At 35.9% G+C, this 27,708-nt stretch overlaps 1 protein-coding gene across 1 annotated transcript in view; it reads right to left on the bottom strand.

The window, feature by feature from the left end:
• Positions 1-27,119, bottom strand: part of LOC150091611 (tyrosine-protein phosphatase non-receptor type 9-like) — a 182,627-nt gene extending 155,508 nt beyond the window's left edge. The window contains exon 1 of the mRNA XM_090384926.1: positions 27,045-27,119. The gene's annotated coding sequence lies outside the window, so the exon portion shown is untranslated. The remainder of the gene's footprint in view (positions 1-27,044) is intronic.
• Between the last annotated feature and the right edge of the window lie 589 nt (positions 27,120-27,708).

Genomic DNA, 27,708 nt, shown 5'->3' with positions numbered 1-27,708 from the left:
GCGGCAAAGAATAGGAGTAAGTTCAGGAGCACAGGTTTTGAGAACAAGTGGAGAAATACCGTCCGGACCTGGAGCTTTCTTAGCATCAAGATTCATCAAAATCCTTCTGATATCCTTTTGACGGAAGACCACAGGAGGCATTGAATGGAGCGTGTTAGGAATGGTGGGAGGTGTTTTACCAAGATCATTAATACATGAGCTCGAAGAAAATTGGGATGCTAGCAGGTCAGCTTTATCCTTGGCTGAAGTGACAACAGAACCATCTGGTTTGGACAGAGGTGGGAGCAGAGATGGGCAAAAGTTGCGGCCAATAGCTTTGGCAAGAGACCAGAATGCTCGGCTACCATTAGGGCAAGAAGCAAGTTTTCTACTCTTAGCCTGTTCAAACTCTAGTTTGGACTGATTAATAACTGCTTTACAATTGTTGCGAACTTTGGTGTAGGCAGAAAATGAAACTGAAGAATTAGAAACAAGCCAATTACGATATGCAACATTCTTCTCTTGGACAGCCTTAGCACATTTATTGGAAAACCAAGGTTTAGATAAAGGACGAGATTTTAAAGTGGAGTGTGGGATAAAGGATTCCATTCCTGCAAGAATAATTTCACTGACACGATCTGAGCAAACGTTGACATCAGAAGTTTTGAAACAGTAATCAGACCAAGGAAAAGAAGAAAAGAAGTCTCGCAGGTCATCCCATTTTGCATTCTTGTAATGCCAAACAATACGAGGTTGGGAATAGGCATGAGATAAAGGTTCCATTGGAGAAGAGACAATCACCAAGTTGTGATCTGAAGTGCCTAAAGGACCTCTCACTTCAACCTTGTACTTAGAAGGGTTGTTTGTGAGAAAAAGATCAAGCGTATTGGCTGTATGATTAGGATTGTCCGGTATTCTTGTAGGTAAATGAACAATCTGTGCTAGGTCATTAGTAATTGCAAAAGCCTCAGCATCTCGACCTGCTGGGTCGGTTTGACTAGAAAAAGGAAGCCAGCTGGAGTTGTGAACGTTAAAATCACCAAGGAAAATTACCTCACTGTTAGGAAAGTTGGACTGGAGAAAGTCAAGTTGCAAAGAGAGGAAGTCAAGGAGCTCCAAGTGATTAGTGGAGTTGGGAGAACGGTAGAGACAACAGATGAATTTTACACAATGAGGTAGAGAGATTTTAAGCCAGAGAAGATTCCAAATTGCCAAGTCTCTGACAGGGAATATCAGAACGGACATATGCACAAGTACCACCTTTCTAACCTAATCAATTTTATTTAGTTATTTAAGGCTGTTTGGGCCTAATTATACTGGGTTAATTTTTTTTTTATTGTTGTTGGGACTTCTTAGGCCTAACCTAATAAAAAAAAAAAAAAAAAAAATATCACCATCACTCCCTATTTATCCTAAACATTTGTCTAATCCCTCTTTAAATTTAAATAAACTTCCCACTCCACAAGATGTAGTTGGGAGTTTATTCCAACAACTCAATTACCCTTTGATTGAGAGTAGGTGGGAGTTTATTTCAACACTGAATTACCATTTGGCTAAAGCAAAATTTTTGCATATCTATTCCAATTTCTCAATCTAAATTTATATCTCCTTATATGTCTCCCAAGAAAGAGTTAAATATTCCCCTGGAATAATATCTCAAGCAGGTCACCATGCAGATGCCTGGTTTCGAAACACTGAAATTTACAGAACATTTTTGCAAAAGAAAATTTGCTACCCCCCCCCCCCCAAAAACAAAAAAAAAAAAAAAAAAAAAGGCATTACTTTGGCACAAAGAGTCTTGACATAATTAACACTGTCTTGTCAATGAATTCGTTCATTTTATTAGTGGGTGATAAGGAATCATCATCTTCAGCCATTGTTGATCCACTGCACAATGAAGGTCTCCTCAACAAATTTCGAGGAACTGCAGTCTTGCGCTTTCTGTTGCTGCTGTACACCAGCAAATTTTACAATTTCATCAATCCACCTAATCTGTGGTCTTTTTATTGAACATTTAAAGTCAAGCAGTATCCATTACAAAATTTGTTTGGTCTATCTATCCATTTCCATTTGAAGCGCTTTGTTCTTTCAATGATGTCACAGACCTTGATTCATTGGTCTCTTTTGGTTACGTTCAAAATTTAGCCCTTCAATACCTCTTGTGACCCTCAGTCTTTGTAAAGCTTTGGCATTCAATGTCCATGTTTCACAACCATATGTTAGGACAGGGAGGATACACCACTCAAAAACTTTTTATTTGAGACAGAGTGGCAAGTCTGTCTTGAAGACCACATTAAGCTTTCCAAATGCTTGCCATTCCAATTTTATGTGCTGTTCAATTTCTATCATGATGTTTCCATCTGCTGAAATTTCTTGTCCAAGGTAAACACTTTTCCACTTCCAGTTCTTGTCTATCAGCCATGATTTTCTTTGGTCTGGTAAATTTGTTGAACATAACTTGTGTTTTCTTGATAAGAAATATAAGTATATTTTTGAAATCACTTTTACCTTTCTTGGAAACAGATATCACAATTAATATCATAAGATTTCAATAATAGTGAGTCAATGATAATAATGATGTTAAGCAAAAGAAAAAAAATTAAAAAGTGAAATAACTTTTGAACAGACTTTGGTAGCAAACTAGCAACTATTAAAAATTTGGCTGATGTTTTCAATTAATGTGTGAATAGTGACATTAATTATAGTCCAATGGCTGCTAGTCACTGTGTATTACAAATCACATATTAGAAATCGCAAGAGCATCATTTTTTAAGTAACTCACCTCACTTATCTATGGGTCAAATCAGTGGTTTTCAACCTTTTTTTTAATAACGACAACCCTGAATTATTTATTTTATTTTGCGACATCCCTACTCAATTTTCTGCCTGTTAGATTCTCTCCCTGTTTGTGTGTGTGTGTGTGTGTGTGTGTGTGTGTGTAATATTAAAAATATATATGATAGTTATTACAATAATATAATTATAAAAAAGATATATACAGTATATAATAATTTTATTCTTTATATAGAGGAATAAGTAAACATCAATTATAGATCACCACAAAATTAAAAAGATACTGTACACCTTTTTATAAGGAAACAAGCATATAAATTTTTAAAAAAAATAATAAGTTTTAAGTAATTTAAACCCAAATTATGTGGCACCCCTGGAATGTTGTTGCGGCACCTCGGTTGAAAACCACTGAGTTAAATGTTCATAATAAGTATAGATGAAAGAACAGACAATTATTATTTTTTTTTTTTTTTGATCCTTTAACCCAGTGGTTTCCAACCTTTTTCCATATTGGGGCCATATTAAAAATTAGATTTGTTTCGAGGGCCACAATGAACGATTCTAGAAAAATTAGTGTGTTACATTTTCCACATCTTGTTACATGTAAAAGGAAAGTTTCTATTTTAATATTACCGTTTTTTTTTTTTATTTTCAGGCTATAACAGGGTGTCTCAAATATATTGGTACAAATGTTTAGGGGAGGTAGGTAACATCTAAAGGAATGTGAATCGCATAGGAACTCATAACCAGAAACGTAATCGTAACTCGGTACACGGCGCTGTTCATCAGTTCGCGAGAGGGAAAATTTCTGGTTTACTCATTCAAGCAGTAGTCGCCGCACAAAAAGCATGCATCGATATACGAACTGTGAGCTGGCAGACATGCACCTAGCGTATGGATTAGCAGAGGGCCCACATGTGGCACATCGCTTCGCAATAAATGTGTGGGCAGGTATGGTCGGTGACTGCTTAGTCGGCCCATACCTGTTACCATCCCGCACGAACTTCGCTAAATATTGGATCTTTCTTGAACAAGTTCTACCAGGGTTACTTGACAGTGTTCCAGCAAATGTGAGATGCAACATTTGGTTTCAATATGACAGGGCACCTGCCCATTATGGAAGGTGTGTTTGTGACCATTTGAACAGGTGCTTTGGGCGTCGACTGGACTGGCCGTGGTGGACCCGTTGTGTGGCCCCATGCTCACCTGATTTATCGAGCCTTGATTTCTTTCTGTGGGGACCCTCAAATCTATCGTGTATGAATCGCATGTGGAGACAGAAATGGATCTTGTGGCGAGACTCGTCTGTGCTGCTGCTACTTTCAAAAACTCCAGGTGTGTTCAACCATGCCCGCTAATCCATGCTGCGTCGGTGTCATGCATGCATCCATCTCGTACTCCATTGTTAATATTATGTCGAATAAATGTTTGCCACTAATTACTCTCTTGTGTCTTTTTTTTTTTTTTTTTTTGGTAGTTGTTGGTGCATAGGCTTCTGTGGCCATAATGCACCTCCCAAGGTTTTTGCAGTACTTTGATCCAAGCCCGAGGCGGGAATCAAACCCGCGACCTTTGGGTTGCCAGGCAGGCACTTTACCCACCCGGCTAGTCCGGTCGGATTACTGTCTTGTGTCATTTTTGCTTCTTGTGCCTCCGCTACTACTTTCCCATGATGTTTCCGGTTATGGGTTCCTATGCGATTCATATTCCTTTAGATGTTACCTACCTCCCCGAAATGTTTGTACCAATATTTTTGAGACACCCAGTATATAAAAAATGCAAATTCCCAACATGTTTATGTGCAACAAATCTATGTCAGTGATTTATTTTTTAGATTTTATTAAAATTATGACTTACTTTTGTTTTTTTAAAAAAATACCTTACTTTTGCTTTTAAATGCTCACTTTAGAAAATTTACAACCTAAAAAGCATCACTACTTTTCAATATTAAGGTGAATAAATAAATAAATATGACACCTAAAATTGAAAATATTCGAAAAAAATTAAGTACAATACACAATAACATTTACTGAACAAAACTTAACATTTAATGAGACGATTGACGCTGGATATTTTTATAACTGTTCAAAAGTTGTATGAAAATTTGCAATTCTCAATACGGATTGAAGATGCTCAACTGGTATTCTGTTTCTTTTTAATTATTTATTTGATTTCATGCGTGAAAAAATTTGCTTACAAACATATGTTGATCCGAACAAAGTAGCCATATAAAAATTATTCGTGGGCCATAGGTTGGGCACCACTGGTTTAACCCAACAGATAGTGAGACAAGTTACTTAAAATGCTCTTACAATTTTTAATATTACATTAGCAGGTGAAGTGTTTTATTAAAGATTAACAGAGTGGCAGAGGTTATATAACAAGAGTAGAGCAGCCCCATCTCCTATACAAGTAAAGGGTGTAATGTACAAGTTCTACATAGGCAAATAGTTCTTAACCAATGCTAATTACAAAAAGCAATGCTTATATCTAATGGGCAGGCCAATAACAACTTACATAAACATAATACTCAGGGCAAAAAGGACTCAGGACAAATTTAAGAGTTATATGGATAAGACTTTGAATATGTGGGTTGCAGAGCTTGGAAACAAGGCACCTTAGAGGAGACTTGATTGAGGTATTTAAGGCTCTGAAAGGCATAAGCAAAATGAATGAGGATGAAAATTTCACAGTTATAAATGATTCTAGAACAAGGAGCCATAATTTCAAGTTAAGGGGGGAGATGTTTAGACTGGATTGCAGGAAGTTTTATTTTAGCCAGCAAGTTATAAATTACTGGAATAAGTTACCTACATGGGTGGTAGAGGCTGACAGTTTGGGGAAATTCAAAGGTCAGCTAGATAATTACATATCGGAAGAGGGAAACACATACGTTGTCTATTTCCTTTTCTATTATTAATTATTATTTTATTTATTTTTGTTATTTTATTATTTTAATTTTTTTTTTTTTTTGGCTGGTGCAGCATAAGCCATAGGCTTCCTTGCACCATGTAGCCATTGCTAATACTAAAGGGATAGTTATGTGGAGACAGAGTGATCATAAATGGCCACTTATTCTTCATAGACTAATGTCTGTTTTTAATACTGTATTTATTAATGACATCGATATACACATTTCAAGTTTAATGTCTTTTCTTTTGCTAATGATACAAAGGTAGGTAATGGCAGTAATCAGGGTAAGCTATTTCAAAGAGATCTATCAACATAAACTAGGCAGATGGGCTCAAAATTGGCAACTGAAGTTTAACATTGATAAATACAAGACAGGAGTGATCCTTGGGAAGGGGCTAAGCCCCTTTAGCCCCTTAAAGTATTTAGGTAGTACTACCCTAACATATAGGTAGCACCAGACGCAAGAGAGCTAGCCAATGAGGAAACAGACTAGGAATAATTGTATGGTTAGGCAAGAAATTCTCTGTAAAGTGTAGACAGGCTGCTAGAACAGCTTGTGTGGTTCTGTCAATAATATACAGGAATTTGGCCAGAAGGGACTGGTTAGGCCACATCTGAAATACTGCAAACAGGTTTGGAAATCTCATTATAGGAAGGCATAAATCTGTTGGAAAGATAAACAACAAGATTAATTGGGCAAACAAAAAGATATTCTTACCAAAAAAATATGGGGATTACGCAAATTACAGAATGAATGGGAACTAGGCATCTGCATGGTGACCTAACTGAAGTGTATAAGGCTTTAAAAGGGTTAAGTGAACTAAATTCTTTACTCCTTCTCATAACAAACACACACAGGAGAACACAAATTTAAAGTGAAAAGGATGGCTGCAGAACAGGTGTGGAAATTTGCATTCAGCCAGAGAGTTATCAAACGTTGGAATGAACATGTTGTGGAGGTGGGTAGATGAAAAATTTAAAGAAAATATGGACCAATTATTAGGAGGAATGGAGAAATTAGTGAGTATTTTTTTTTTTTTTTTGGATGATTCTGTATAAGTTTTGTTTCCTTACATCACTTTGCCAATGCTAATAGAAATCAATGGACACAACAGCAAATTTCTGATAATGGAAGAAAAAATTCCATGGGAAACAATTGATATATACAATACCATCTGGTGAATTTGCACCAGAATATAGTATAGATTGAGTGAATATTGATTAAAAACGAAACAGTGGGCCCCTTAAAGTGAATTAAAAAGGTGAGGACTAGTGAAAATAATAAATTTTACTAAACCAAACTGCCACTTTAATACTAATTTACTAAATTATGAAGAATGAGCAGTTCAAGAGATAAAAACAACACACAGAGCATAAAAATCAATTCATTATTAGTGCATCAGTATAATATGTACAGTCATAATATAGACTAGTATCATATAGTAGCTATACTTAACTTAAATATGCCACAAATATTTTTCATAAGTGTGCGTGAAAATGCTCAACTAAAATTGATCTAAACCAGTGGTTCCAAACTGGTGTGCTCCAGTACACTGGTCAGTGACTGCCATTAAACTCCACTGAGTTTAACAGAAATCACTATTTAGGTGTGCCATGAATGATAAATGATTGGGAACCATTGATCTAAACAGCTAAACCCATATTCCTTAGTTTAGAGAGAGAGAGAGAGAGAGAGAGAGAGGGGGGGGGGGATGTCATAAGGCCATTTCAATAGTTTTACGGACAAAAAAGTTAAGTGCTGCTGCTGCTTTAGAAAGTAGAGGATGACATCAAAATTTGCTGTTGATGCAAAGGATGGGAGGAAGATTAACAATAGTAACCAACGTATGCTGCTTCAACAAGAACTACATAAATTATTCAATTGGTCATAGAAACAGTAGTTGAAGTACAATGCTAGTAAATGTAAGTGGGTAACAGTAATCTAAGTATTAGGAAATGGTAAAAGGAAGAAAGCTTATATAGCATCATACAAAAAGACAAAAAAAAAAAAAAAGAAAGAAGAATTTATTAGAAAAACCAAGATTCCGATAAGGAAATGCAGAATAAAGGATTTCATTCCTCCAAAAATAACTTCATTAACACAATCTGAACAAATATAAGAATCAGAAGATTTAAAACAGTAATCCAGCCAAGGAAAGTAAGGATTGTAATCATGCAGATCCCTCTATTTTTCATTCCTATAATGCCAAATAACACAAGGCTGAAAATGGCACACTGAAACACACCATCAACCAAGTTGTGATATGAAGTGCCTAGAGGCCCACTAACATTGACCATATATTTGGAAAGATTGTTGGCCAGAAAACAATCAAGGATGTTAAGGGTGTGTGGTTAGGATCGTCTGGTATTCTGGTAGGTAAATGAGCATACTGTGTGCGGTCATTAGTAATTGCAAAATCCTCAACATCAACAAGCTGGGTCCACATAATTAAAAAACTGAAGTCAACAAGAGTTTTGAACATTAAAATCACCAAGGAAAATTCCCTCACTGTTAGGGAAATTAGACTAGAGAAAGTCAAGCTTCAAAGAAAGGAATTTAAAGAGTTCTGAGTTATTAGTGGAAGTGGGAGAAGGATAAAGGCAACAGATGAATTTGACAGAATGGGTAAAGAGATTTTAAGCCAGAAGAGATCAAAAACAGGAGAAAAATATCCTGTTCTTTGACAATGTTGCTTAGACAATGTCCTACCCAACTACACTACTCAGACTCCCACCAGGTATATCCAGGATTACTGAGAGTCCCACCACCATCATGAAGGCACATGCAGAGGATTTTGCTGTAGACAAGACTTCACCGAGATTCAACCAAATGTGAGTTAAATATCAGTTTCAGACACCCAGGTAGCAAACACTAACACGTCACAATTGGAAGAATGTCTGACAAACCTTGGAGACCAATTATACTCAAGAAGTGAAATAGCTGTAATATCAAAGTCCAAGAAAGCAAAATGAAGCATTTAACCTTGAAATTAAATTGGGCACTTTCGAAACACTACCAGTGTAGACTAAGCTATACTGCCATAGACCATGCTCTTTTCCTCAGCCATGAGAACGACCCATCTATATTCTTAAAAAAGAATCCTGACGAAAATCATACCCCCGAAGTTCTGTTCAGTTCTCTTTTAGCTGTCAATAAATAAGTTTCTATAGATTGAGTCCAGGCTTGAAAATGAATTCCCAAGCTGAATTCAAAACGTCATCATAATTGGGCACCAGTTAATTAGAATTACCTGTATGCTGTAATTTTTATCTGAGCTCCTATAAGCTATATAGCTTGCCTTAAAAATGAAGAATTTTGTTTATTGGTTTAACCACTGTATGAAAAATAACGTAGATTTAGTGTTAGGCATTAGCATTAGTAGTGGCAAATGATGCAAGAAAGCAAGGTTATACAGCATCAACCAAAAAAAAACAACCACCTCCCATTTCACTTTATTCATTTCCTCCAATAGTTTGTCTAGTTCTTCCTTGAATTCATTTAAGCTATCAGCTTCCACAACAACAACTGGAAGTTTGTTCCAGCAATCAAGCACCTGCTGGCTAAAAGGTAAACTTCCACACATCAATTCTGCATCCATTCTCATTCAATTTGAATTTATGCCTCCCCTCATGTGTGTAGTCTGAGCAAGAGGAAGAATCCAATAAGCATTGAGCTTGTTCAATCCATTAAAAGCCTTAAACACCTCAATCAGATCACTTTGCAGGTGTCTAGTCTCCAGATGCAGCAATTTGCAGAACTGACGTCTTTATTATAAGAGCACCCCTTTCTTCCATCACCAATCTCATTGCCCTTCTCTGTAACCATTCCAGTAGTTCTACATCCCTCCTAAAATAAGGCCTCCAAACCTATATGCAGTACTCAAGGTGTGGCCTGACCGCTGCCATATACAATGGGATAATCACCTCATCCCTGCAAGCAAAATTCCTGTATATCATTGGCAAAACCCCATGAGCTGCCTGACAGCTTATCTGCATTGCTCAGAGAACTTCATATTTGCCAGCACAATTAATCCCAGTCTGTTTGGGATTAATTGCAGTATGGGTATCAATATACACATACTGCAATAATAACAGTGTGTATATTGATATGCTTGTGGAAGTTACTCTGAAGCGGTTTACTTTTCTATCAAAATGTAATTCTAAATGACACCAGTATTTTTGAATTCAGTATTAGTATTGAGTAAATGAGGCAAGGAAAAGTATTTTTTCTGCATGTGCCAAAAAAAAAAAAAAAAAAACCCCTATTATTTATTCTTTCCCTGTAGCCAGAAAGTAACATCTAATTCCATTTTAAACTTTAGCAAACTCCCTCTGCCTCAGTAACTGTTGAGGCAGAGAGTTTTTGCATTTCAGCCAACTGGTTCTCCCTTCTTCCAGTAAAAATATACCTCCCTTGTAATTTTTATTCTCTAGAATGCCTTGTGTATCTCTAACAGGCCCACCCTCACAAGATGTCTAGTTACTAAGCTCTGCAGTGTGCACCATCTAAGTCAATTTTCATATGTATATCAATTAGCACTCCTGACCAATCTGGATGCCCTTCTTTGAACCTTTTTCTAGAAGCTCTATGTCTTTCTTTAAGCGTGGCCTACAGACCTAAAACAATATTGTTGTTGTTATTTGGTTTTTAGGAGCATTAGCAACTAAGGCCATATTGCTCCAGGATATGCGGTGGTCATTTCCTGACCTTTCCGCATCCTCCGTATTTGGTGGTGATGCTAAAACAATATTCTAAATGCATCTCACCATTATCTTATACAGGGTGTCTCAAAAATACATGGCATAACTTCAGGAATGAGTTCCTCATTTGTAGACAATAAAAATATTTTATATCAACATAGTTCCAGAAATGTTTGGTTCCCGAGTTATTAACCAGAATGTCTTATCTCCTGCGGGTGATTTCCTTCATCACAAGGTACTGACAGAATCTGATGGTTTTCCATTCCGACTATGTACTCAAATCAGGAGTAGGCAGATATGCACTTTATGTGTGGTTTGGCGAACGGCAATGCTCTGGAGGCTCACCATTTGTACCACAAAGGTTCCCAGAACAAAAATGTCTAGACAGGAAAACTTTTGCAGGTATCCATCACCGCCTTTGTGAACATGGGACCTTTACACCTCGTGCTGCGGACAGAGGACGACCAAGATCTACGACTCCTGAAGTAGAGGGGTGGCCCAACTGCCTGGTCTCCAAGCTCACCGATTTAAACCCACTAGATTTCTTCATGTGGGGAAATTTAAAGTCATTGGTGTATTTGGCTCCAGTAGCTGATGTAGAAACTCTCCGCAATCGAATTGTGGCAGGTTGTGAGACAATACGAAACATGCCAGGAATTTGGCATGTTTCGTATTGTCTTTCGCATGGTCTTCACGAGTCCATGAGATGTCGATGTGAGGCTTGTATTCAGGCAGAAGGTGGACATTTTGAACAATTACTATAAGGTGATGTGAACAATTAAGTGTCATAGACAGACCTTCAAAACTCGGAAACCAAGCATTTCCGGAACTGTGTCGATATAAAATATTTTTATTGTCTACATATGAGGAACTCATTCCTGAAGTTATGCCATGTATTTTTGAGACGCCCTGTATAAAGGAATAATGACATCATTTGCCTTATTTGCGAAGGTCCCATATCAGGGGTTCTTAAACTGTGAATTGCGATCCCCGGAGGGTCACAAAAAAGATTCTGGAGGTCGCAGTAAACACTGATAAACGTGATTAAATTAAATATTTATTATAGAACTATTGAAATTATTATACACCTGCAGTTCTTAAACTGTGGGTTGCGATCCCTCTGGGGGTCACGAAAAAGAAACTGGAGTCACTAACAATTTCATCTTAAGAAAAGGGGTCACAGATAAAAAAAAGTTTAAGAACCTGTGCTATATATCACAGATTGCGCACCATGTGCTTTCCTAACCACTTGTTTACACTGCATGGAAAATTTCATTTCTGCCTGAATCGTAACCCCCATATCATTTTCATCCCAAATCACTTTTTTGGTTCAGGATAAAAATCCCGAAACCACTCCCCTCCATCTATCTTATAAAATGGATGTCAAATGTTATTAGTAGACACACTCCCCCAGGGTTCAATGTTGAGCTCATTGTTGTTTTCTGTATTTATCAATGATATTGATGAAGATATATCAGGCTTAATGTCCAAGTTTTTAGATGATACGAAGGTTGACAGGGTTGTTAATGACACTAATAACATTATGCTACTGCAACAGGATCTAGAAAAGTTGGGAAGATGGACTGAGAGGTCACAAATGAAGTTTAAAATTGACAAATTCAAAGTACTGCATATGGGTAGCAGTAATCCCAGAGTAACGTACCAACTGTGCAGCACTACATCCAGAGTAGTGTTGAATGAAAAAGACCTGGGGTCAATTGTGCAGTCAGATATGAAGTTTTCTAAGCAGTGCACACAGGCTGCCAAAGCAGCTTATGGGGTCTTATCAATGATATACAAGAATTTTGCTAGACAACTTTAGAAAGGTTGAACAGATGTGGACATTTCTGTTTTGCTAATGCTGTATAAGCTTGCTTCATTGCATCATTTTTCCCACTACTAATACATTGCATTTCCTGCCACCTAAAACTGAAAAATCACATCTGCATATGCTACATGAAGAAAAAATGCAACTTTTTCCAAATTTTATAACAAAAAATGATGACTATAATTCTTCTGAAAAACTACATTGTATTTCTTTGACATCTTACTAAATGATTGTGAAATCAAATTTAATTTCACACCACATATACAAAGAAACTACATTTTAATGTTATATAGTATATCTAACATTCCAAAAATTTTTATGCAACAGACTTGATCATTAATTCATTAAATAGAAATAGACAAAATTCCATGCACAAATTTACAGAATTTCTTTTTCTTTAATTCCAAATTTAACATGAAAACTATAGTTTATGATTTTTTGTGAAAAACATCGAGAAAGGCTATGTCAGGATGTTGAGCAGGAGAATGAGTCAAAACAAAAAAAAAAATAATAAATAAATAAGAGGGGCCTCTAAATTCAAAGTTGGCAGCTATGTGAACATATACTACTAAATTTGATACTTTCACTTACATACAGGGAGAATGCAAACTTATGTTATAGTAAAGTGAATTTCTATGGGGTGGTCAATATGTTAGTCATTCACTAGTTATTCTGCAATGCATTCGTGCTATAAATCCACCCCTTCTCATCAGCAAATTGTTGATCTAACAAATACACATCTTATGTAAGCAGTAAGTACCATGAATTACGGAAGAGAAAAGTAAAGCTAACAAATGACCTTCAACTGCCTATAGAATTTCATGTAGAACTAATTACATTATGCTCACTGTAATATGTTGCATACATAATATTGAGTTTACCTAGATAAAACATGCAATAAAAAATAATTAACATTGTTATACTAATTGGTACCAATACTTAATTGACACTGCTTTTGACTAAATAGTTTCTCAGCAATTCCATCCTTATGTTCCTAGAAGCACATATTACTAGTTCCTTAAGCACATCATCAGTAAGCATTACTGTGCTACCTATTATTTTTTATTGGAAAGCTACCGGTATTAACCCATTAGCTGGCATGCTTGGTGTACTTCATACAATAAAACCTATATTTCAATATCTATTAGATATTGAATTTATTTCAATCCTTTAAATTTCAAGATGTTCATCAAAAAACATGCTATAACTTTCCACAGAGTTTTGTTTCTGTATTATCTGCACACTTCACTATCAAGATTTGGCTGTACAGTAGTTGTTGTGTTATGTTTGTTATTTGGTTTTTAGGAGCATTAGCAACTAAGGCCATATTGCTCCGGGATATGCGGTGGTCATTCCCTGACCTTTCCGCCTACTCTGTATTTGGTGGTGACGGGCTCGAACCCCGGTCTAATCAAGAAGCATGTGCTACGCACTGCTGCTCCTTCCCACCTGGCTACGGAGGCGCCTTACAGTAGTTGTGATTTTTTTTTTTTTTTTTTTTGGGGGGGGGGGGGGTTATTGCAGAAAAAAAATTGTGAAATATCTAGACATGTGTTCAAGAAAGACATTTGGTGGCAAAATATAAATCATCATCGTGTACTACAATTACTTATTGACCCTGACTCACTTTACTGGCCTATTTATTTAAAATTATGTACTCTGTTCATTGCCTAATGGACATGCATTTATTTAAAATTATGTACTCTGTTCATTGCTTAGTGGACATGCAGTGGGTGTGGTGTTTTTACTTCAATCAGTTTTTTGGCAAAAATAAAAAGGCAAGTAATAGTTTAAAATGGAAAACTAAAATTTTATTTTAATTCTGATTTTATATTCTGTAATAAGATCGAGAAACAGTAGTCTTGTTATCAAAAAAAAAAAAAAAAAAAAAAAATTACAGTAGTTGTGATTTTTTTTGGATAACAAGACTACTGTTTCTCGATCTTATTACAGAATATAAAATCAGAATTAAAAATAAAATTTTAGTTTTCCATTTTAAACTATTACTTGCCTTTTTATTTTTGCCAAAAAACTGATTGAAGTAAAAACACCACACCCACTGCATGTCCACTAAGCAATGAACAGAGTACATAATTTTAAATAAATGCATGTCCATTAGGCAATGAACAGAGTACATAATTTTAAATAAATAGGCAGTAAAGTGAGTCAGGGTCAATAAGTAATTGTAGTACACGATGATGATTTATATTTTGCCACCAAATGTCTTTCTTGAACACATGTCTAGATATTTCACAATTTTTTCTGCAATAACCCCCCCCCCAAAAAAAAAACTATCTGTATAATTTATATAATAACACAGATCAGTATTTTTTTTTTTTACAGAGTGAGGGGGGAGAGTGGAGTAACTAGATCTTTAGTTTTCATAACAGTGATTCCAAATCTGTTTTTGGTTTTCCTCTAGCTGGTTTGGTTTGGTTTTTTTTTTTTTTTTTAGGAGCATTAGCAACTAAGGCCATATTGCTCCGGGATATGCGGTGGTCATTTCCTGACCTTTCCGCATCCTCCATATTTGGTGGCGACGGGCTCGAACCCCGGTCTAATCAAGAAGCGTGGTGCTATGCACTGCTGCTCCTTCCCACCTGGCTACGGAGGCGCCTTTTCCTCTAGCATGTGTCTAGAGTTAGTGATATGATGAGACTGAATATGCCACTCATATACCTATTCAGCCAGCTTACTGTAATTGTTATTTATTATTATTGTTGTTTATACATTCATATTTGTGTAATTGTTTGAATATATCTGTGTCCTCATTTCATAATTTAATTATTTGATCAAAAACATTTTTGGCAAGATCCAGTGAATTACTGAAACATACATCATCATGCTTCATCTGTTATGATGAATATTCAAAAAACTTACCAGTTATACTCTAGGTCAGCATAACTTGGGAAAGTGGTCCATGAGAAATATGGTTAATGACTGTATTCATTGCTGAAATAATTTATTGTAAACTCCTCTGATCTGGTGGTAATTCCAGAGTATAAACAAGAAAAATTTTTAAAAGTAAAACCCAGCTATTTTGTGGTCGGCAATAATTCCATTAAGGCTGATGAGAGACACAGGTATGCCTTTATATAAGAGCCTAACATACATAATTATTACATATGTTAAGTATGTAATAAAATTAAGTATGTTAAGTATGTAATAAAAATATTAAAATATTTGCATATATAGCTTAATATTCTTTTGTAATCTATGGCCTCTACCTCAAAGATCTAGTTTAACAAATAAAAAAGGTCTGTGGTTTCCACTTTAAATATAAAATTGGCCTGTATCTGAAAAAAAGAAAAATTTTTTATTTTTTTCCGATACAGGCCAATATAGTCACAGTATAGTCTGAAATCTCTTCCCTTGCATAATGAGAAACACTGCTCTAGATGACCAGAATAAGGCATGGGCACCACATGTTATTTGTACTACTTGTTCGAATAGATTACATGACTGGCTGAACAAAAGGAAAAAGTCAATACCAAAAAAGGTTTGCCATACATGATGTAGAGGGAGCCAAAAGCACAATGATGATTGTTACTTTTATAATATGAATATAACTGGATTCTTAGCAAAGAATAAGCACAAGATGGTTTATCCAAACCAGGATTCAGTGATGAGACAAATCCCTTACAAACAGTGTGCAAATTCTAGTACCTTCAGTGCATGTACTAGATTTTTTGGAACATGAAATGGAATTTAATGAAGTCTATTTAAAAAAAATTTTTTTTTTTAAATACTGCCATATTATCAATGGAGTTTTAGGGAACTGTCACAAGTACACATTACATCTGAATAGAAACTCTTCATTGACTCCTCACAGTATAGTCTCAAATCTGTTCCCTTGCAAAATGAGAACTTAGAGCCAACCATCCCCACTACCCACTCAGTTCATCTAAAGGATACAAACCATAACATGAAACCACCTACTCGAAGCATTTCAATACAGCATTCATCAATGGAATATCTACAGTGACCTCAAAGTCGTTGGTATGTCAAAGACATGAAAGGAAGGTTCAGAAAATATTGCTATTTCCTATGCCTATGAGAGTGCCAGTCTACTGCAGACCATTACATCAGACATGACTGGCCTCAAAGAAGCACATATGAACCAGGAATGAGTAGCATGCATTATGAAGTTTCCATTCCACCTCTCCACATTAAGCCTGGCCTAAAGAAGTCTTGTAAAAGCAATGGGTAAGATCAATACAAGAAGATTTCATTACTTAAGTAAGAAATTTCCAAAGATCAGTGCCACAAAAGTGAAAAGGGGGAATCTTTGTAGGGCCTCAAATCAGAGAGCTTCTGCAGGATGATTGCATGTATACTTGCGTGTACACCAATGCTAGGAGTTTAGTAAATAAATTTGATGAATTTGAGGTATTGCTCAAAACATCAAAGGCAGATATTGTTGGGATATCAGAGATGTGGTGTCACACAGATATAAGGAATGCAGAACTGGAATTTAGGGAGTACAACGTCTACACAAAGGATAGACTGGATAGGAAGGGAGAAGGGGTTATGCTATTAGTTAAGAAATACATAAAATCCAAGGAAGTGAAGCCAGTGGACATTGCTGGACAGTGCAGTGTCGAGTCAGTTTGGTGTGACATAAGCACTGGGAGATCAAAATTGAGAGTAGGAGTGTGCTATAGCCCTAATGACTCTGATGAGTATAATAAGATACTATACAGGGAAATAGAGTGGGCCAGTAAATCAGAGTCTTATAATGGGAGATTTTAATTTCCCAGATATTGACTGGAATTTGTGGGCTGGTCACTCACACACTAGCAAGGCTTTTGTGGATTTATTGGATGATTGTTTTCAACATCAGCATGTTCAGGAGGCAACTAGAGGGAAGAATACTCTTGATTTGATTATCAGCAGTGACTCTTCATGCATTAAGAATCTGCAGATAAATGAACCACTAGGTGGCAGTGATCACAGTGTGCTGAAGTGGGATTTACTCAAAGAGGTAACTACCATTAGGGGTAAAGGGAAGGGTTATTGCTTTCATAAAGGTGACTACGATGGACTGAGACAGTATTTAAATTCTATACAGTGGGACCAACTGATGATGTTACCAACAGCAAATGCAAAATGGGAAGCATTCAAAGAACTTATCTTGGAAGCTACTAGGCTATACATACCAACTAAGAAATATTGTTCAAGGTTTAGGCCTAAATGGATGTCAGATGAACTGATGAGGCATATGGCAGAGAAGAAACATGCATGGGATACATACAAATTAACACATGACACAGAAGCCTATGATAGATACAAGTTGATCTGTAACCAAGTTACAAAGGTAGTTAGCCAGGCGAAGGCAGATTACGAGAAATCTTTGGCAAGGAATGCAAAGAAAAACAGCAAAGAGTTCTTTACTTATGTAAACTCTAGAAGGAAGGGGATGAATCAGATTGGTTCACTTGATATCGATGGGTCAACTGTTGATGATCCTGCTCAGGTAGCTAACAAACTAAATGAATATTTTGCATCGACATTCACACATGAGGAGTATTTAGCGAGGGGAAAGCCAGGGGTGTATTCAACTCTAGCAGTAAGCTAGAGAATCTTGTAATAACTGAGAGTAAAGTGGAGGAGAAATTGTTGAAGATAAACACAAGAAAGGCACCTGGGGTGGATGGGATCTATCCAGTTATATTAAAGGAGGCAGCAAAGGAAGTAAGCAAACCCTTAGCCATAATTATGAGAGCTTCCTTGGACTCAGGGGAGGTACCCACAGACTGGAGATGTGCAAATGTCACCCCAATTCACAAAGGAGGATCAAAGGCTGACACAAGTAATTATAGACCTGTGAGTTTAACTTCTGTTCCAGGAAAATTAATGGAGGCACTAGTTAAAGAAGCACTGCAGGATTATTTAGACAAGACTTCAGCTATAGCTCGGACACAGCATGGTTTTGTTAAGGGGAAGTCTTGCCTGACCAATTTGATCGGATACTATGATGCAGACACAAAGGAACTGGATGCAGGGAATAACTTTGATATTATATACTTGGATCTTAGAAAGGCTTTTGATACTGTTGCACATGGAAGACTGCTGCACAAATTGGAGCAGTGGGGCATTGGAGGCTGTGGATAAAGGGGTGGCTGAGGGGGAGAAGACAGAGAGTGGTAATCAATGGACACTGCTCGTCGTGGACTAATGTTATTAGTGGAGTCCCTCAGGGCTCAGTGTTGGGTCCATTATTGTTTTCTGTATTCATAAATGATATTGATGATGGCATATCAAGCTTAATTGCCAAGTTTGCAGATGATACAAAGGTTGGCAGGGTTGTCAAGGACGCTACTGACACTATGCTGCTGCAACAGGATCTGGAAAGGTTGAGCAGATGGGCTGAGAGGTGGCAAATGAAGTTTAACATTGACAAATGTAAAGTACTACACATGGGAAACAGCAACCCCAGAGCAACGTATCAACTCTGTAGTACTACACTGACAGTGGTAGAGAATGAAAGGGACCTGGGGGTGGTTGTGCAGGCAGATATGAAGTTCTCTGAGCAGTGCAGACAGGCTGCAAGAGTAGCTCATGGTGTATTGTCAATGATATACATGTATAGGAATTTTTCTAGCAGGGATAAGGAGGTGATTATTCCCTTGTATAAGTCAATGGTCAGGCCACACCTAGAGTACTGTATACAGGTCTGGAGGCCTTATTTCAAGAAGGATGTAGAGCTGCTGGAATGAGTACAGAGAAGGGCAACAAGATTAGTGAATGGAACAAAGGGGTGCTCTTAAGAAGAAAGGCTTAAGTTTTGCAAATTAGTGTCTAAAGACTAGGCACCAGCGAGGTGATCTGATAGAGGTGTATAAAGCCTTGAATGGTTTGAACATGCTCAATGCTGATGGGATTCTTCCTCTTGCTCAGAATAATCACCTGAGAGGGCATAAATTCAAATTGGGGAAGGACAGATGTAGGATAGACGTGCGGAAATTTGCCTTTGGCCAGCGGGTGGTTGGTTGGTGGAACAGACTTCCATCCCTTGTCATGGAAGTTGATAGCCTAAATAAGTTTAAGGCTCAGCTGGACAGGTATTTTGAACAAACAGAGGGGTGAAGTGGAAGTGTTTTTTTTTTTTTTTTTTTTTGCTGATGCTGCATAAGCTTGCTTTCTTGCATCAAATGCCTCTACTAATGCTAATGAAAGCTCTGAAGAATGCCTCAATGTATTAGATCTAAAAGCATGGCAGGCTTTCGAATGGCTCTGTGGAAACATTTTGGGAACACAGGTCTCCTGCATACAAAGAGTTCAGAAACTACTCGACATGTATAAAGAAATGGAATGTTGTATGCTACTGAAACTTCATGTGAATGCAAGAAATGAAGTTTCATTAACGTACAACATCTCATTTCTTGCATTCACATTTCAACTTCTTTCCCAAAAACCTGAGCACAATGAGTGATGGGGAGGGGTCAATTCCAGTAAGATTAAGTCAACAGAAAATCAATACCAAAGTTTCTGGAACGAACATATGTTGGCAGGCTATTGCTGGACATCGTACTGCGATATTCTGGATAAAGTGTATGAATAAAAATCATTCACACAACATTTTCACATTGAGCTTTAAATATATATATATATATATATACTCGTCTATTATGAAATATTTGAATAGATGTAAAAGGTATGTCAGATCAGATTAATGCCATCAATTGTAGATTGAACATTAGTCTGTAATCTAATTACTATTGTAAGAGTATAATTCAAAGTGTATTAAAACATTGGCATAAAAGTACTCAGTTGGCCATAAGAACCTATAAAGACTAAGATAGCCCATGTTGGTTTACATTGCTATACCCTAGAAATAAACATATAATTAGCAATAAAATAAAAAAATATAAAATAGAATAAAATAACGATTATGCAGCTAATTATTGATAATCAGATACATTGAATGGCACTTTTTCGAAGGCTAACACCATTCAATATATCCCACCAATAATTAGCAACGCTATCTGTTTCTGATTGTTATCTGCCTGTTTAACTAGGTCCAAATAATTAAACAAAGGCAATCTATGCTAAACTTTAAATTTAACAGCGAACAGACAAGATAACAGCTAGCCCAACAGATAGCACTGAAACGAATATACAGAATATAATACAGAAAAAAGAGTGCCAACCATAATTTTCACTTCAGATGTGGTGTTTTTTTATTTATTTTATACATGTGCAGAAGAATGCTTATGCTGAAATAAGGAGAAAGGAGGTAAAAATAAATATAGTAATAGTACCTCAATTTCCCTCTAATTGCTCTAATAGATCTTAAGCTATAAAATTTTAGAGTTAGAAAGTAAAAAGAAAAGAATTTAACCAATCTTATTTAACAACCTAACCAGTCTTGCATGGTTTGTAACAAAATTGTCTTAATTTGTACTGATATCATCAATTGTACTACAAAAACTACACATGACAGGTAAAAACCAACATATTTGAAGTAAACATGCAAAACTTGTTTAGAAAAGTGTGTTTACACCTTTGAAGGCGGGGAAGTGAAAGTTTCATTTTGTTGACCAGTGTAATCAGTAGAAAACAGACCTTGTGCATTGGGTTGCATTATATCAAAGTTTCTTGCGATGACCACAATAAGTCGGTCATTGCAAGAAACTTTGATATGAGTGTAATTGGTGGTTAAACCACTAATTATTTTTTAATCTTCAATTGTGAATCTGTATTCACCCATCAGATTTAGCACAGTGGCAGTTTCCTGGAGTGTTCCCAGCAACAGTTATGCCTACGTTTTTTGCAGAAGATTGTGTAGCTATGCTTTCTTGGGTGGGTGTAGGTCTCTGCTTATTTATTCTGAATTGTATTTTCACTCAGTTTTTATTATTTTTTTTTTATATTATTATTTTTAAATTGGACTTGAACACAAGTCAGAACCACTCACCAGTGATCACTTGTACTTTTCAATTTGGTAACTCTGAAAAGTGCACATATGGCCTTTCTCCCCACTTCTTTAAATATACTATCCAAAGGTTGCCACTGTTCTACCAGTGTAGTTACACATTTAACCAAAGATGGCCAACATACACACATGCTTCAACTTTTTTTTACTTCCATGGTATGCAGATGTTGAAATTGTTTAAACATATCTTTCCTTTAAATACTTCTAGATAGTAGTAAATGTTGCCCAATTATTCAATCACCTTCACAGGAAGCAATGCAGCCTCCCTTTTCAGCACAGAAATTAATAAAGATGACAAGGCCAGTTTATTACCGCCTGTTGCACATGGAAGACTGCTGCACAAATTGGAGCAGTGTGGCATTGGAGGCAAATTGCTGCCATGGATAAAGGGATGGTTGAGTGGGAGAAGACAGAGTGGTAATCAATGGACACTGCTCTTCGTGGATTAATGTTATTAGTGGAGTCCCTCAGGGTTCAGTGTTGGGTCCATTGTTGTTTTCTGTATTTATAAATGATACTGATGATGGTATATCAGGCTTAATGTCCAAGTTTGCAGACGATACGAAGGTTGGCAGGGTTACTAATGACAGTACACTGCTGCAACAGGATCTAGAAAAGTTGAGCAGATAGGCTGAGAGGTGGCAAATTAAGTTTAACATTGACAAATGTAAAGTACTACATATGGGCCCAGAGTAACATATCAACTCTGTGGTACCACACTGACAGTGGTAGAGAATGAAAAGGGCCTGGGGGTAATTGTGCAGGCAGATATGAAGTTTTCTGAGCAGTGCAGAGGTCTGCAAGAGTAGCTCATGGTGTCTTGTCAATGATATACAGAAATGAATTTTTCTAGCAGGGATAAGGAGGTGATTATCCCCTTGCATAAGGCAATGGTCAGGCCACGCCTTGAGTAGTGTATACAGGTCTGAAGGCCCCATTTTAAGAAGGATGTAGAACGTAGAGCTGTTGGAACGAGTACAGAGAAGGGCAACAAGATTAGTGAATGGAACAAAGGGTCGCGCTTACGAAGAAAGGCTTAAGTTTTGCAAATTACAGCATCTGGAGACTAGGAACCTGCAAGGTAATCTGATTGAGGTGTATAAAGCCTTAAATGGTTTGAGCATGCTCAATGCTGATGGGATTCTTCCTCTTGCTCAGAGGGCATAAATTCAAATTTATGAGGAAAGATGGTTGTAGGATAGATGTGCGGAAGTTTGCCTTTAGCTAGTGGGTGGTTGATTGCTGGAACAAACTTCCATCATCTGTCGTTGTAGAAGCTGATAGCTTAAATAGATTCAAGGCAAACATTTGGAGCGAGTGAATGGGTGAAATAAGGGTTTTTTTTTTTTTTTTTTTTGGCTTATGCTATATAAGTTTGCTTTCTTGCATCATGTGCCTTTGCTAATGCTAAAAAGGTCTCATCCTCTCTTAATAGCCTTGCTATACCAGTTTTCAGGAATACCATAAAAGGGCTCATTATCACCAATAATTACCAGACAGTTTTTTTAAAGGAATCCCACAAGCTTTCAGGCTTTTTAAAAGAAGATGCCCAGTGTACCCTGTAATGCTGGCCCTGAGAGCAAGCTTCTTTTGATTTGAAGATTTTTGTTATTATTATTAAGAAAGGTCACCACAATAGCCCTATCCATGAAATTTCATTAATAACACTCATCATTTTCTGTTCTTCCACAACTGTACTCCTAGCCCCAGGGGCTCACATCTGATGAGTATAGGCTTGGCACACCCAGGGTCCTGAGCTGGATATCATCATTCTTCTCTTTCTTGGTGATTCCTTTCTACTTCTGTCAATCTCTCTCTCTCTTAGGGTAACTCGGGAATTTTTTTTGGCTGGTGCAGCATAAGCCTCAGGTTTCCTTGCACCATATAGCTAATAATAAATTTCCAAACAATGCCTGCATGATCAGCACAATTCGAGGAAGATTATGTTCTATAGCAAAAGATGCAAATAAACATTTGGCACATAAGAACTTATTGTCACTATAAAATGTTACATCTATTTTCACACTTCTTTCTATGTACTTCATGATGCACCTGTGCTTATTTGTTTGCAAATGTCTGATTACATTGTGTTCCCTGCCACTCAAAGTTGAAACATCTCATCTACATACAATTCCAAAGACAAAATGTATTACCTTTTTCAGATTACAATACATGGAAAATCTTGCAATATGTCTTCTGAAATTTTGCTTTGCATTTCTTTGGAAGCTAATTTGAAAGACATTCTTAATTAGCTTTGCACCACACAAGTATGATGAAATGATTATACACTGCAGAGAACAAGACTGTTATCCTGCATTTCTATTTTTTAATGTAGACTAGTACATCTAACAGTGAATTTGTTAACAAATATAAACATAAGTTCACAAATTTTTTTTGAAAAATTCAAGTTTTAACATAGTTATACTATATTTTTGAAAAAAGAAACATGTGAAAAAAATATGTTTGCAAAAAAACAGAGAAACTCTTTATAATCAACTATATCATGGTTGCGAGATGGAGAAGGGGTCAAACTGAGTAAAGCAGATTCTCCATTGTAAATCTGGAGAAATGTTGGCAGCTAGGTTATTGGTTTCTCTCATTTATTTCTCTTCAATATTTTGTAACTGAGAGTACCAAATCATAATTAATTGAACAATGATTTCAATTCAGTAAAAAAGCTAAAAATGAATTTTTTTTAATTAAAATAAAAGAAGTGGTAAAAATGGAAAAGGTGGAATAAAGATGGCTAACATCAAAGGAGACCACTGAGGAACAAAAAAAATGCAAAAGATGGGTAATAAAAAAGTTTTGTAGATTCAGATACAGAGGACTTTGCTATGGGAGCTCTGAGAAAGCAAAAAATATGAAATACATTGATGCATGCATTTTGTATGTATGAAGAGCAAAAAAATACAAATAAATTTTAACCAAATCAATGAAACCAACTGATACCTGCACCCATGTGGAACGGACTTCCATCCCTTGTCGTGGAAGTTGATAGCCTAAATAAATTTAAGGCTCAGCTGGACAGGAAGTGAAAGTGGGTTTTTTTTTTTTTTTTTTTGGCTGATGCTGCATAAGCTTGCTTTCTTGCATCATATGCCTCTACCAATGCTAATGTCTACCATACTTCATAAACATTCATAAATAATTTAACAAATTTGGAACAGCATTCATAAGCATAAGAATTCATAACGAACTGGGTGTAAATCACTGAATACCAAATAAGAAAAAATACAGCATTTTGTAAAACATGAATGCCAAAGGGGAAAAAAAAATTCAAAATCAAATTAGATGACTAATAATTATTTAATAAACCTTCCAACAGGTGCAAATTGTTGGAAGGTTTATTGAACAGTCCATTAAACTAAATATTATATGTGATATCAGTACTTCAACATAACATATTTTAAAACCATGCAGAGCCTAATCAGTTGATGAGGGGATGTTAATGACAGTAAATCTGACCAAAATTCATCTCAAGCGCCTCCGTAGCCAGGTGGGAAGGAGCAGCAGTGTGTAACACACGCTTCTTGATTAGACCGGGGTTCGATCCCATCACCACCAAATACGGAGGATGCAGAAAGGTCAAGGAACGAGCACCGCATATTCGCGGAGCAATATGGCCTTAGTTGCTAATGCTCCAAAAAACCGAATAACAAACAAACATCTCAAGCAGCATTCTTGAACACTTTGCTATGACTGATTGATAACTAAGACAGCTTGATAACCACAATGTATGACGTTCACTTGTCTTTAACTGTAACTAACTTTAACTGGAAATCAAATTGGGATTTCATACATTTTCGTATCGTGAAAAATAGCGAACAGATATAGATTTTTTTTTCTATTTACACAAAAAAAAAAAAAATTGGGATGCATTTTACTAACTGTTGTGATAATTAAAATAAAACACTTCATCTTATCCTAGACTTGCCACCTCTCTGGGTTTGTGGATGGCAGAGCAGCTCTGGGTCATAGAATGGAAGAGAAAAATAAAATTTCCATTCTATTTTGGGATGTATGTTTCACTATGAGAGCTCCTTTAAAATAAGCATGCTTGTGAGATCGATATATTACAATTTTTTATAAGTGGATATCTATTTTAAATAAAATTAAAAACTAAATCAGGAAAGTAATTAATGAGATTTGTGACATTGGTATTCTCTGGATAATAATATTACATTTGTTTTTATTTCTTTTCAATGAGATACCACTTGCCAACCCCTGTTTTAAATTGTGGTATTGATAAGATTCTAAACTGAAAATCTGAAATTAGTTATAAATAGATAGTAGATAAATAAATAGTTTTCACTATTTATCATTAAATAATTTTAACAGTATTTTCCCTAAAAAATAAAATTTAACATATTAACTTTTTAGTAAAAAAGTAATCTAAAAAACATAAACACCTTTCAGATTTGCTTTTAATACCTCCCTACCCCATCATCTCTGGGTTAGAAATGATGGGAGGATGGTCAGATCTTATCTATCTAAACTATCTTATCTACATTTAATGCTTAAGTAAATGGATATTAGTCAATTTCCTTAACTAAATGGTTAAGTCATGGAAAATTGGCGATACTATGTAATCACAGTGAAATATAGTCAGTATAAAATAATTTCTCTTTTCTGTATTCACTTTACCAAATTTTTATGATGTGCTATGCTGTTAAGTTAGGAAAATTTACTGAAGTATCAAATGGAGATAACAAAGTTTTTATTTCTAATCTGCATTTAAAAGGACACAGTTCACTCACACTCTATGCAATGTATAGGCTAATTGATAGCAGCTGTAAAGTTATAATTAATACCAACCAAAAAGAAACAAACAATCTATAGCCTGATAATCATGTATTATGATTGTCAGGCTATTAACCAACCACTAAAAAGTTACAAGGAAAGTTTTCCAGTGTACTGCAAAGGTCCCTTTAGACCAACTTGGCCAATGAGTTTAATTATCCAGTATTGAAATAATCCTGTCTACAATACATTTTTATGAAAATCTAAAGGTGGCCCACAAAAAAATTTATAAATGCATATTTTATTCCTCTTACAATTTCATTTCTACTTTTTAAAATATTAATTTTAATTATTAACTTTTAATAAGTTCTAATAAATTATATTTGCACTTTTTGGTTTTATTTGCACATATTTGTTTTATGTAAATTTAGCAGCTAAATAAAATTAACAATACAGTGGGACTACCAGTCTTTCAAATCTATAGTATAAAAAAGTTATACCAAGATAAAAAAAAAATTAACACTGCTCTCACTCAGATAATATCTCGACAGTTACGGGAAAACAGCACATGAATAAATTAATCTCAAAAAAGCAATGTTAAAAGAAAATGACAAAACTCAGTTTTTTAGCTGCCTTCACAAAACAGTATTCCGCTTTTGCTATGAGTGCTCTAAACATCTTAAGATTACAATTCTGTGAGAGAGAGAGAGCACAAGAAAATAACTACACTGGAGTATTTTCCCCTAACTTTTTTTTTTTTTTTTTTTTTTGGTAGTTTGTGTTCAAATTTCATAACATAAGCAATCTATTAAAATTGCGATGCATACACAGTTGGAACAAAAGATGGTTTCAGAGAATATTTAACCTCCCACACACTTCCACTTGAACTGATCCGGAAGCGCATTAGTGATAACCGTATGTAACTAGGCAGCATCCAAAGATCGTTACCATTAACATTATATAGAAAAGAACTGTGACGGTTTCGCAAAGTTTGAGGTGGAAGAGGAGAGAGAGATACATGAGAAAACGTAAATTCGAGTTTATATTTTCAACAAACCAGCATTATGCCATACAACATGCTACAGATATGGTAGAAATCAATGAAATATTATTAAATTTTTGACTATACTTGCTATCAAATATCCTTACTCACATCCTGTGCTGCGTAAATTCTAGGCGCTAAATACAAGACTTACGAAAATACAGTTAACGCACTGTTTCTACAGATATTCCCATTCTTCGGTCACTTCTACAGGCTTAAGATGCTAAGAATCGGAGAGGACACAAAGTCAAATACCGCAGATGACTTAATAAATATAAAAAAAAACTTCAACAGGAAAGATGACATTACGAAAAACTGAAATACGTTGTCAAAAAATGCTAAGATGATTTTTACATTGCACCATCACATCGGTATCAATTGACAAGGCAAAAATTTTATAAAAACAAATATAGCAAAAATTTCAAAAAATATATGATGAATACGAAATACATATTTATATAAAAATAACATTTGTTAAAGGGGTCGTATTTGAGTGAGAATTAATTTAAATGATTATTAGATTAGTTATATATACTGACAGTTCCATTCATTAACTACAACGGTACCGCCTACGAAATGGCTTCAGAAAAAAAAAAAATAAAATCTAACCTGTTTTCCTTCTCCGCCTCTTCTTGAACAGATTATGGGCTAATCACCGACTTCAACATAAAATAACATGTAAACCGTACTATTACCCATCCGTCAACCTTCATGTCATTGCACTTTCTTGTCTCTGAGCTCAGAATAACAAAGGGACGAGAGTATATCGGC

This window comes from Mastigoproctus giganteus, chromosome 1 (genome assembly GCF_048544385.1).
Source record: "Mastigoproctus giganteus isolate SK-2022 chromosome 1, ASM4854438v1, whole genome shotgun sequence".
Taxonomy (NCBI): Eukaryota; Metazoa; Arthropoda; class Arachnida; order Uropygi; family Thelyphonidae; genus Mastigoproctus; species Mastigoproctus giganteus.
The sequence above is the reverse complement of the archived record's forward strand: the minus strand, read 5'-3'. Positions and strand labels throughout refer to the sequence as shown.